Source organism: Eptesicus fuscus, chromosome 12 (genome assembly GCF_027574615.1).
Source record: "Eptesicus fuscus isolate TK198812 chromosome 12, DD_ASM_mEF_20220401, whole genome shotgun sequence".
Taxonomy (NCBI): domain Eukaryota; kingdom Metazoa; phylum Chordata; class Mammalia; order Chiroptera; family Vespertilionidae; genus Eptesicus; species Eptesicus fuscus.
The window spans coordinates 84,128,351-84,141,354 of record NC_072484.1 but is presented as its reverse complement, the minus strand read 5'-3'; the positions used below and the strand labels follow the sequence as shown (position 1 = coordinate 84,141,354).

The 13,004-nt window shown below is 37.6% G+C and overlaps 1 protein-coding gene across 1 annotated transcript in view; it reads right to left on the bottom strand.

Annotated features, from left to right (window-relative positions):
• The window catches only part of ME2 (malic enzyme 2), a 48,936-nt gene that overhangs the window by 35,464 nt on the left and 468 nt on the right, over positions 1 to 13,004 (bottom strand). The gene's annotated exons all lie outside the window — the stretch shown is intronic.

Genomic DNA, 13,004 nt, shown 5'->3' with positions numbered 1-13,004 from the left:
GGAGAGATTGAAACTACAATAAAATCTTGATTTGCTGTTCTGGGGACAAGTGACTCTATTTTGTATCTGTCTTTCTATTTATTTATTTAAACAATTTCACCCATTTTGCTCAGAGTCTCAGCCTGAGAGATGTGATTAAAACTTAAGGCATTTGCACACTCTTAGCTACCACTATTCTGTAGTTCTCACAGCTTTTACTGATCGATCCTGTGTGATTTTTTTTTTTTCTTTTCTGATTTTCTATGGTATTCGCAGATCATGACTTCAGGTTCTTTTCATTTTCTTCTTCAGTAGATTCCCATTAGATTTATTCCAATTAATAAAGATCAAGACCTCGAACAAGGCCCACAAAAACCTTTTGTGACCTAGCTTTGACCTACATCTCTAGCCTTATATAGTAACATAATTTGATGCCATATTATCATTGTTTCAGTTCCTTTACTTAATCTTCAAACCAGACAAAGGCCTTTTCACATCTTTTATTTGCAAGGACACCCCTTAACCCTCTCCTCTTCCTCTCCACCCACCTAATCTTTAAATCTTGCTTCTGCTTTCACTTCTCCAGGAAACCTTACCTAACCTCCTACTTTAAATTTTCATAGAAAACTATTTTATTATAAATAATTATAATTTTTATATTTTTGTATCATTAATTAATATCTGGCTTTAAAATTAAACTTTATAAAGATAAGACTTTGTCTATTTTTGTTTTTCAGTGCATCCCTTGCTTTTCTTTTTTTTCAGGTTCATTTTTAAATTGGTTATTCTCTTCATTTCTTTTTTGATGTTCCAGGCTTAGGAAGATCATCTATTTGGTGGTGAGCCACTGAGAACATGCACTTAAAGCCTTTGAGAGACTACAGTGTGCTGGGGTGATTACTATGATTACTGGGAGCAGGAAAATTCCACTGTCTGGAGTGCACTTTGGAACCAGTGATAGCCAGATATTTGAGGAAAGGAGAAGGCAGGATCCAGCCCAGTTTAAAGGTATATAACAAAACCTCAAAGACAATCAACGGGACTAGAAACTAGTATCTACAAAGGTACCAACATTATTTTTGTTCTCTACAATTCCTTTTTTTTTAAACCAAAGATAATCACAGTAAAACTAATGTGTCTGCATTAAACTTGGCTTAATTAGTTAATATAAGTGCAGCAAAAATAGTGACCGATCATATAATCTCTTTCGAACACTGCTTTCTGGACCCTTTCATAAGGAATCTCAGACTGAACTCTCAAAGCCAATGGCTGGCCATCAGATTTGACTTGCAATACCATTTCAGTCAAAGCCTTGGTAATACAGCTATTCTTTTGGACTTCAAGTAATTGTTGATGCTCAGAACTAGTTTCCTTGAATTTTTAGGTGACTCGAGACTTAAAAAAGAAAAAAAAGTTATTGTTGAAAGTATTACAGGAGGCAACCAATAGATGGATCTCTCTTACATCAATGTTTCTCTCTCCACCCACCCTCCAGTCTCTCTCTCTAAAATAAATAAATAAATAAATAAATAAATGAATAAATAAATAAATAAATAAATGGAAAAAATATCCTCAGGTGAGGTTAAAAAAAAAATACTAGGAATAATAAGGTAAACAACTTGGAATACCAGGAAAGTAGAACACATGTTTTCAGTTATAGAAGGTAAATATGGAAATGCATATATAGGGAATCACGAGGAAAGTTGTAGGTATGTGAAAAAAAATCTTTTTTTTTTTTTTAAGCCTTGACCAGCCAGGCTTGAGGCACTGCTTCAGCAAGAGAGTAAGAAGCTGTTTTTATTTTATTTTTTAATATATTTTTATTGATTTCAAAAAGGAAGGAAGAGGGAGAGAGAGACAGAAACATCCATGATGAGAGAGAATCATGGATCGGCTGCCTCCTGCAAGTCCCCCACTGGGTATCAAGCCCACAACCCAGGCATGTGCCCCTGACCAGAATCGAACCTGGAACCTTTCAGTTCAGCTGGGATATGGTCAAGGCTGATGCTCTATCCACTGAGCCAAACCAGCTAGGGCTATGAAAAGAAATCTCGAGAAAGAAAATTCTGTGTATGATCAAGCTGGAATGTATTATAAGCTTTAATATAAACTGTGTACTTACATAAAATTAAAACTCAATGTTATTTCATCTGCTGAAAGGACAAAGTCTTCCTGTACAACTAGTATGTTATTGCTATCATCAGATCTTTGATTGCTTAGGTAAACCAAGTCTTAATATTAACCCTTTGCACTCTCTTGCTTTTTTCTCAATTCCTTTATTCTACTCGGGATTTAATTTTTTAAATACCCCAGATTTTACAAAGCGCGGCAGTAGAATAAAAAACTGGAGTTTCTTTTCATACAAACTTATTTATTTGGATTTTTTTATATTTCAAATTATTGATACATTCAAAGAGTAATTTTAATCTCAACATCCGAGTGCAAAAGGTTAAAAAAGCAAAATTTGCCCAAGGGCATGTCCCTTGGTTGTGGGCTCGATCCCCAGTAGGGGGCGTGCAGGAGGCAGCCGATCGATGATTCTCTCTCATCATGGAGGTTTCTCTCTCCCCCGCTTCCTCTCTGAAATCAATAAAAATATATTTTAAAAAAAGAAAAATTTTGCTAACAACTATTTAATTTTCTGTATTGTCTGTAGTCTTTGTCATCATGATAATTAAGTATTGTTTCACAGTAACCTATGATCCTACTTGATCAAATGTTTTAAAACTTTTATGTTTAACAAATTCAAAAATTAGAGTCTTTTTCTTAACCAGAAAAAACTTTTTCAGAAGGATCCCTGCACCATTTCAAAAAAGATCTATATGTCTCCCTCTCCCCACTCTCTCTCTCTCTCCCTTCCTTTCTCCCTTCCTCCCTTCTTCCTGTTTTTTACTAAGGGGAAATTATTGTTATTGTTCTAGAAATTATACAAAATGTCTAAAAATCCAAAATGTCCTGATACAACTTTTTCATTTATAATTCTAGCTGATATCTTAAAATGGTGTATTGCAGAGAAAAGCAAATTGTTTTGTCAATTCAGATCATACTTTTAAACTGGGTGAGGACTGTAGAACACTAAGGAAAAACTGGATTCGTAAAACTGCTAACAAAAAGATCAAGATCAATAAGAATATGGGACTGAATGAACTTAAAGATAATTATAATATCCATGACTTTATTTGAAATTATTACTTTTTTTTTAATCTTTGTTTTTCAGATATAAAGAAAATTTTTTTCTCCTAAACTACCTAAGACATACAGCAATTTGGTATTAGAGGCCCAGTGCACGAATTTGTGCACCAGTGGGGTCCCTGGGCCTGGCCTGCAGGATCAGGCCAAAACTGGCTCTCCGACATCCCCCAAGGGGTCCTGGATTGCAAGAGGGTGCAGGCCAGGCCAAGGGATCTCACCAGTGCATGATCAGGACTGGGGAGGGACGCAGGAGGTTGGCCAGCCGGGTAAGGACTGTGGGAGGACTCCAGGGTGTGTCCGGCCTGTCTCTCTCAGTCCCAATTGGCCGGACCGCAGCAGCAAGCTAACCGACCGCTTGGAGCGTCTGCCCCCTGGTGGTCAGTGCACACCATAGCAAGTGGTTGAGTGGCCTTAGCATATCATTAGCATATTATGCTTTGATTGGTTGAACAGATGACTGGATGACTGGACACTTAGCATATTAGGCTTTTATTATATAGGATAAGCAGAATTGAAATATTTATCTTTTCCTCCCTCCCTGATCTCTCCAGAATTGAGAATTTCTTCATAAATGTGTATTCCCACTGTCATAGTTCAATATGTAAGCTCATTAAGAACCTGTTCTTACAACAGGACACAATTGGAAACAATGGATATATTACCAAGGTTCATGGTATTTTTTTTTTTAGAAAAACATGAATACTTCCAGACATGATTAGACAGCCTTAAGGAACAACGACTGACTTAGGGAAGCCTAATTGGGGAAAACCGGTCTAGTACCTTATTTACAGAATTCACAAAAACCTTACCACATCAACTTTTGCATTCAGCATTCTCTGCTTTTGATATCCATTTAATTGAAGGAAATGAAATTAAACACAATGTTTTACAACTGGAAAAGACACCTTCATAAGAACTCTTTACCAGCAAGATGGAAAGGACCATATTAGGTACTCTCTTAACTAATCTGTGTGAGGCCAGGTCTACAGGTGTAGACTCTTGGATTCACGTTTCCCATTTAAAGAAAGCCTTTGCAACCCAACCAGTTGGTTGAGCACACCCTACGCCCTCAAAATGCTGCGGGTTCAATTCCCAGTCAAGGAACATACCTGGGTTGCAGTGGGGTTCAATCCTGGTCAGAGTAACGTATGGAAGGCAACCGATCAATGTTTCTCTCTCCCTTCCTCTAAGTACATCCTTGGGTGAGAATTAAAAACAAAACAAAACAAAAATCCCTTGTACCTAATTGGACTGTTGAACCAACAGATGATTTGAAATTAAAAATTACTAGGAAGTGATGGAAACAATATCTGTTGTGGCAGCTAACCCAAAATTCTGGATCTATACCTTCATTTTTCCTTAATTTAGTTCCTCTCTATCTTACAAATAATACGAGAGGCAAAGCATTTACCATAATAGTTACTGTTTCCTTTTTCCCCTTATATTTCTACCTGCAAAGATAACTCAACACTGGGCATTACCTTTAAACCTAGTTAACAAGTAAAAACATGCAGATGGTGGTAAACATTGTCAAGGGTGTTCAATGTCTGGCAATGTTAATCCCAGGAAAGGTGCCAGATTGGGAAGAAAACTTTCTTTAGGCAGGCATTGCAATGAATGAGTACACAATTAGAAACTTTATCATAAACCTTACAGGAAATTGCTGGAGCTATCACCAAAGTAAAAGCCTACTAGAAATACCATTAAATTCTCTTACACTTGTGTTAGACAACAGAATTGCTCTTGACCATATCCCAGCTGAACAAGGTGGGGTTTGCTTTGTTGTTAATACCTCTTATACTAGGTGTACCGGTTAATAATGGCGGATTTTGTAATCAAAGAAAACACAATAATTTCAAAAGAAACATCAAAACTGCTTTATTCAAAGTGATGTCCATCGCTAGCTATACATTTCCCCTATCTTTCAGGTAATTCCAATAGAACTTTTCTCGTTTTGAGACAAACCATTCAGAGAACCAATTTTCCACTTCTTTGTATGTTTTGAAGTGCTACTCAGAAAGTGCGTGTGCCATCGATCAGAACTAGTGGTAATCTGAAGGAGCAAGGTCTGGTGAATACAGCGGGTGGGTTAATACTTCCCAGACAAGATCTTTTAATGTGTCTTTAACTGGTTTTGAAGTGTGTGATGGTGCATCATCATGAAGCAAAATTACTTTGCCGTGTCTTCTGGCACATTTTGGTCATTTCACGATCAAAGCATGGTTCAAATTGATTATTTGTTGTCAGCAGCGATCAGTATTAACAGTTTCACCTGGTTTTAGAAGCTCATCATATATCACACCTTCCTGATCCCACCAAACGCAGAGCACCGTCTTCTTTTCAAAGCAATTTGGCCTTGCAGTTGATGTTGATGGTTGACCTGGATCAACCCATGATTTTGTGCGTTTGGGATTCTCAAAATAAATTCACTTTTCATCGCCAGTCATGATTCGATGCAAAAAAGACTTTCATGCCATTGAAGCAACATTTTACTGATGACTTTTCGGTTTTCCATTTGTCTTTTGTTCAGTTGATGTGGTACCCATTTTCTTTCCTTTAAAATCTTTCCCATTGCTTGTAAATGATCAGAAATTGTTTGCTGAGCAACATTTAATCTTCCTGCAAGTTGTTTTTGAGTTTGACATAAATCTTCATCCAATAATGCTTGTAATTGTTGGTCTTCAAACTTTTTCGGTTGACCTGGGCGTTCTTTGTCTTTCACATCGAAATCATCACTTTTACAGCATTTAAACCAGTGTTCACAAGTATCTTGAGGTGGAGCATGTTCACCATAAGCTTCCTGAAGTATTCAGCATCACTTTTCTTCAAAATAATGAATTAAAACTTCCCGCAAAAGCTCTTTTTTTCGCACGAAATTCGATATTTTTAAGCGTAAAAATATCTATGATGTTAACCTTCAGCAAATTTGACATATAAAGTTTTGAAGCTTGTTGTCAATACAACAAAATAGCATACATATCAAATCGCATATATATCAACATATGTGTAACTCCATCTATTGAAAAAAGTCCGCATTATTAACTGGTACACCTAGTAGAACTTGAATAAACATCTGGTGAAATACAGATGGAACTAGATAAAATCTGGCACAAGTCAAATGGTAAATACAGAACCTCATGGTTTTTTGATATCCTTAGCTGGCTGCCTTGAGGTATTGCCTCCTGGCCTAACATTTCATTTGTCATTATAGGAATTATTTTGTTATAGAATTTTGTTTTGTATAGCTTGATGCACCACTCAGATAATGGTTTGCTCAACATTCTGAGATGATCACTAAGACCTATGAGACATTATATGAGAAACCTCAAGAAATGATAGATATTTGACCTGAAAGGAACATGATAGTAAAGCCTTTAGTTCTGGTGCCCTTATTGCTCAGATGTGGCTCAAGGCTCCTAAGAAAACCACTTTCCCTCCTATGTGAAACATGACATACTAGGAATGAGCCTTCCTGGCAATGAGGGACCAACGATGCTTTTAATAACTAATCAGTGTTGCTTTCCAATGACTGATCAATGATGCTTTCAAGGAAAGAACTGATCAAAAGGGGAAAATGTGAAAAATATAAATGGAACCACTTTAAAAATGGAGTCGGTGCTGCTACTCCAGAGGAACTGCCTTGCATGTCTTACTCTTGAAACATTAGAGTGTTAAAACTGGGCAAAATAGCCTTTGGACTGAGCCTAAAGCAGCACTGTATCCCAAACAACTGTTTGTACAGATAACAAGAGCAAACTTTATGACTAATGGACTGAAAATTAAAGACATTCTTTAGAATTAGCATCACTATGATAGCTTACCTGCATCGATAGAAAGTCCTTCCTTCTTTATGTAATCGTTGCACTTCCCTTTCTCACAAATACCCTTGTCTTCACCTCCTAATTGGAACACTATTTCGGTTTCTACCTGAATCAGTGCTTCCTAAATAAATAACTAGTCTTTTGGATCAAATAAATGTCTGTTGCCTTTCACTTTGGCCTTTTATTCTTAGGTAAACAGTTGTACCCTTTTATAATAAACTGGTAAACATAAGTAAAGTGTATCCCTGAGTTCTCTAAGCCATTTTAGCAAATTATCCAATCTGAGGAGGGGGTTGTGGGAAGCCCTGGTTTGTAAGTGGCTGGTCTGAAGTATAGATCACAACTTAGGACTTGTGAATGGTATCTGCAGTGCAGGCAATCTTTTGGGACTGAGCCCTTAACTTGTAGAAAGTGAGGCTATCTCCAGACAGACAGTGACAGAATGCAGTTAAATTGTAGCACACCCTGTCAGTGTCTGCTGAGAACTGGAGAATTGCTGGATGTGGGAAAGACACATTTGGTGGCCAGAAGAATTGCATTTGTGAGTAGGGAAAAGAAGTTTTTTCTTTACGTAGTTAACTTAAGATCAACATTCTGATATATGAAATCTATTTTCATCTCTGCTTAAAATTTTGCTTCTATCAAATACTGAATTTAGCCTGTATAATAAAGATAATACTATCTGTCAAATCTACCTCATAATTGTGATCATCAAATGAAAGATATGCAAAAGAGTAGTATTATACCACTCAAATTATTATTTTATTACTAAGTGGTAGACAGTAAAATATAAAAGTATAGTTGATTCTTGAATAACACACCTAAATCCATGATGGATTTAAATCTGTGTATAAATGGACCCACATAGTTCAAATCTATGTTGTTCAAGGGTCAACTATATTTCTGACTCATGGTTGAGAACCTGTTTATGTGGAGGGCTGACTTGAGTTATACGTGGATATTGACTGTGTGGTTAGTCAGTTCCCTTAACCCTCAAGTTATTCAAGTGTCATCTGTAAGTTTAATAGTGCCACTAGAACAAGCAGGCATAAATAAAAATAAATAAATAAATAAATAACTTAAAGAAAAAAAATCCCTACCAAAATTCAATTCAAGGACTGAAAGACAGAGAGGTGGGCTTAGGACCAGCTGGAGACAAGATGAAATGGGAGAGAGGGGAGTCACACCTAACTCTTATGTTATATAGATACTAGTGGCCCAGTGCACAAATGCGTGCACATTGAAAGGAAATTAATTGTAAGAAATATTTTAATATCGCTACTTGCACTTTCTCTATAATAGAAGTGTCAACCAAATTCATGATAGACAATGACAAGTGGAAACACATGCATGTGATTGGCGCCAGTGAGAGCTCTATATGTATTGCGCATGCACAAGTCAACATATCCTTTTATAGATATAGAATATACTTGCTTAATTAGATCTGCTTTCTGATGTAGCTAAACTTTTTCCAGCTCAGTGAAGCACCCCAACTTCTCTTACAGGTAATTGTCAGCAACACAGCAGTAAATATCAACACAAAGCAGATTATTATTATACATCTTGCAGGGAGAACAAAGGGTAAAATATTTAACTGCAGCAGTGTTTGACTATATTCTGTGCAGTGAGAAAACCTGAAGTCATTTTCAAGGTCCACCATTTCTTCTTTTCAGTCGGGTCAAGTTTCTAAATCTCCATTTTCTAGCTAATGAAAAGAAAACAGAATTCCACCGAATCTCCTATCTACCCACTCCAGGACTTCTGTGAGGATCAAATGAGATGAGGCACAGGAAAATGCTTCACAGACATTTGGTTAAACTGTGAATTGTTGTCACCTGGCTATAAAGCAAGTCATGTTCCTGGGCTGAAGAAACTGCAAGGAGGCTAGTTGCTAGGGAGAGGAAGCTGGGTGCTGCTACGTGATGTCATTACCCAGACGGACACTTAGCATATTAGCCATATATATATATATATATATATATATATATATATATATATATATATGGAGAGAGAGAGAGAGAGAGAGAGAGAGAGAGACAGACTAGAGGCCTGGTGCACGAAATTCATGCACAGGGGGAGGTGTCCCTCAGCCCAGCCTGCACCCTCTACAATCTGGGACATCCCTCTCACAATCCAGGACTGCTGGCTCCCAACCACTCGCCTGCCTGCCTGCCTGATTGCCCCTAACCACTTCTGCCTGCCAGCCTGATCACCCCCTAACCACTCCTTTGCCAGCCTGATTGATGCCTAACTGCTCCCCTGCTGGCCCGATTGCCCCTAACTGCTCTCCATGGCTGGCCTGGTTACCCCTAACTGCCCTCCCCTGCCAGCCTGGTCACCCCCAACTGCCCTCCCCCGTCAGCCTGGTCACCCCCAACTGCCCTCCCCTGCCAGCCTGGTCACCCCCAACTGCCCTCCCCTGCAGGCCTGGTTGCCTCCAACTGCCCTCCCCTGCAGGCCTGGTTGCCCCCAACTGCCCTCCCCTGCAGACCTGGTTGCCCCTCACTGCCCTCCTCTGCAGGCCTGGTCACCCCAAACTGCCCTCCCCTGCAGGCCTGGTTGCCCCCAACTGCCCTCCCCTGCTGGCCATCTTGTGTGTTGGAGTGATGGTCAATTTGCATATTACTCTTTTATTAGATAGGATAGATGATGAAAAGAGAACTGTAAAAATGAGTGAAGTAAAAACAGGAAACCAAAAATGGTGGGACTTCTCATTCTGAATAAATATGTAAAATCAAGCTGCTTACTTGAGAGTTTCTTGGATATTGAGATATACCTGTAGTTTCTCCCCTGATGTGTCATTCCCAGTGCCTTGCCCTGGGGAGCAGTAGAACTTACTCTCTGAGTGCTGTTTATAAATTGGACTGGGACCAAAACTGCCAGGCCACTGGCTGCTGGAGACTACTTCCCTGGCCCCCTCCCTACCTGAGGGGAGAAAGGAGAAGGTCAATACACTGGAGATGCAAATTAGAGAGAGGTCATGAATTGCTGCAGTGAGCACAAACTCTGCAGTGAGACAGACCTGAGTCCGAATCTGGACTCAGCAAATAACCAGCTTGGAATCAGCTGTGTCACTCAGGCAATCCCAGGGGCTCTCTGAATTGGTCTGTGACCAAATAAGAAAAACTAGGACAATGTAATATAGTTTTTCATAACACTAAATTTGTCTTTGTTTTCCTGTGGTAATTATGATGTTCCTACCTTTTTGGTGGTAATAATGTCCTTTATTTTATGAAAGGATGGGGATGATAGATTGTAGTAGTATTTAAATAGGTTCTTAACCTTAACAGAATTAGGTTTGCGATCTTATGTCTGGTCCTAATAGCCCCCTATACACAGACTTTCCTTTCTTTTTGACTTGCCCACGAAGTCCAAAAGTCTGGGAACTACTGATTTAGAAGTCTCACTTTCTCATCAATAAAATAGGATGGAAAACTCTTTTGCAGAGTTGGTGTGCAGTGATGATGACATATATAAAGCATCATCAGATAATAAAACACCTTCAGAGCTTTATTATCATAAAAAGCTTGACTACTTGACCTGAAGGTTTATTCAATAATATCCATATCCATGCAGTCTAGCACTATCATCAAAAGCAAGCTCTGGGATCAAACAGCTGGATTTAAATCCTGGCTTTGCCAGTGCTAGCTCTGTGATCTTGAGTAAGTTACAATCTCATCACTCAAGGGGGGTTGATAAACAACAGGACCTACCAAATAGGGCTTTTATAAGATTTAACTTAGGTAATCGTGTAATATGCTTATCATAGTGCTCTCTTATCATAGTGCTCTATACTTCTTAACTAAGCATCATTGTTAATATTACTAATAGATGGTCAGAAGTGCTTTCTAAATGCTTGTTAGTTTCTGCATCAACATATTCTAATGTGAAGTCTATGTGTAATACTTTAAACAATAAAAAAAAAGAATAAAAAATAGAGGCTATGAGGATAATCAGGGTTAATATTTATTTAAACTATTTCAAATTAAATCTCCAGGTCAAGAATGAGAATTTGGATGACATACAGATGCAGGCATCATCAAATGTCATCCTAAACAATATCTAGAAAATCAATATTTTCATTGCTTTTGAAATTTGTTTATATTGATCAAAGGAGGTATAATATAGTTATATAATGAAAATGGTGATTTTCAAATAAAAGAGCGTTTAATAAAATAGCTACCTTTTTATAAAACCAAATGTAATTTTTATATTTAGTATGAATTTATTCCTAATATTTTCCTTAGTAAACTATAGGTTTTAGTGTTATTTATATTTTAAAATATGACTAAGTTTTTCTGAAATTCACCAACATTAAATTAGAATTTATTTTAGTTTATATAAGAGTTAATTTATAAAAGAAATTCTGAAATGATACATGGGTTTTTCCTTTATAAAATTTTAATGTGTTTTCTTATATTTAAAAAGACAAAAACATTATACATAAACACCTTCTAAGGGAGAAATCCATTAGCAGTTCTTTCATAGGAGTAACTATTGAGTATGTTTTAATTCTCAAGAGAATGAAGAATGTCAACAAAAGCATAGCACATTTCCTATTAATGCATGGTAAAGGTTGTAACAGAATTTCTGGTCTCTATGTCTAACTTTAAGTCTTTTTTTTTAAATATATTTTATTGATATTTTACAGAGAGGAAGGGAGAAGAATAGAGTCAGAAACATCGATGAGATCAGCTAGCTGCCCCCTGCACACTCCCTATCAGGGATGTGCCCGCAACCAAGGTACATGCCCTTGACCGGAATCGAACCTGGGACCCTTCAGTCCAAAGGCTGACGCTCTATCCACTGAGCCAAATCGGTTAGGGCATAACTTTAAGTCTTTATAACTACCATAAAACTGTCAGATATAGGTTACAAAATTAGAGCTCACAGCTGATTATTTAAATGTCCAATGTTAGAAGATACAGTTAAACTGTTTTTTCTGTATTTCTGCAAACCATGTAACATAGCAACATGTAACAACTAGTTATAGTAGTTATACAATAGATTATATATTTATCTTTTGTGTAACTACTATAACTAGCATGTGTATATATATGTATATATACACGTATGTAATTTCATAATAGATTATATATTTATCTTTTGTGTAACTATTACTCACATGTATGTGTAGATGTATGAGTGTATGTAATAATCTAATAATAGACAAAATATGCAAATTGACCGCACCTTCCTACACCTAAGCCATGCCCACCAGCCAAGCCATGCCCACTAACCAATCAGGATGAGTATGCAAATTGCCCCAACAAAGATGGCGGCTAATATACATGAAACAACTGTATCTTCTCTACCTTCCAGAATGCTTGGCAACTAAAGAGAAAAACTTCTGAGTAAAACATTGCCATTAATTTTACAGAGTTACGTAGGGACTGGAGCTATTATATTAGATTACCGGGTTTGAATGCAGGTTTTGCCCTTTAAAACCTGTAATCTTGGGCAAGTTACTTAACCCTCCTAACACTTAAGTTTCTTCATTTGTAAACTGGACAGAGTAACAGTACTACCTCAAAGTGTAATTTGGAAACAATTCAGGTAGAGAACAATATGTGCTTCTATTGTTACCATCATCAATTGCAAAACTAAAAGAAGGGACTGCAGCAAGTATTATGAAATCAGATATGAAATGACTTCTGTAGGGAAGCACTTCTGTTGAGATTTATTATTTTGATTAGCCTCTCAAAAAAGGGCAACACATATTTTCTAGAATTCTCTTCGGAATCAAGAAAGTCAAATCCAAGACCACGAATGGAACCACACACAAGCCGAGATGGTTATCACCAGCGTCAAACGCCGACCAACCAAGGTCCACAGATGCCATTTCATAGGAATGGGCAGAACCGGTCCGATCTTAGAACTTTCCAGCCTGCAGCAAACTTCCTTTCGGCGAAGAATGAACACAAGAACATGAACACACACCCGCCTAACTCATCTTTAACTCACCCCTGCAGAAAAAGAGGTCAGTTTGCCCAAGAGGTTTCGAGTCTCAGC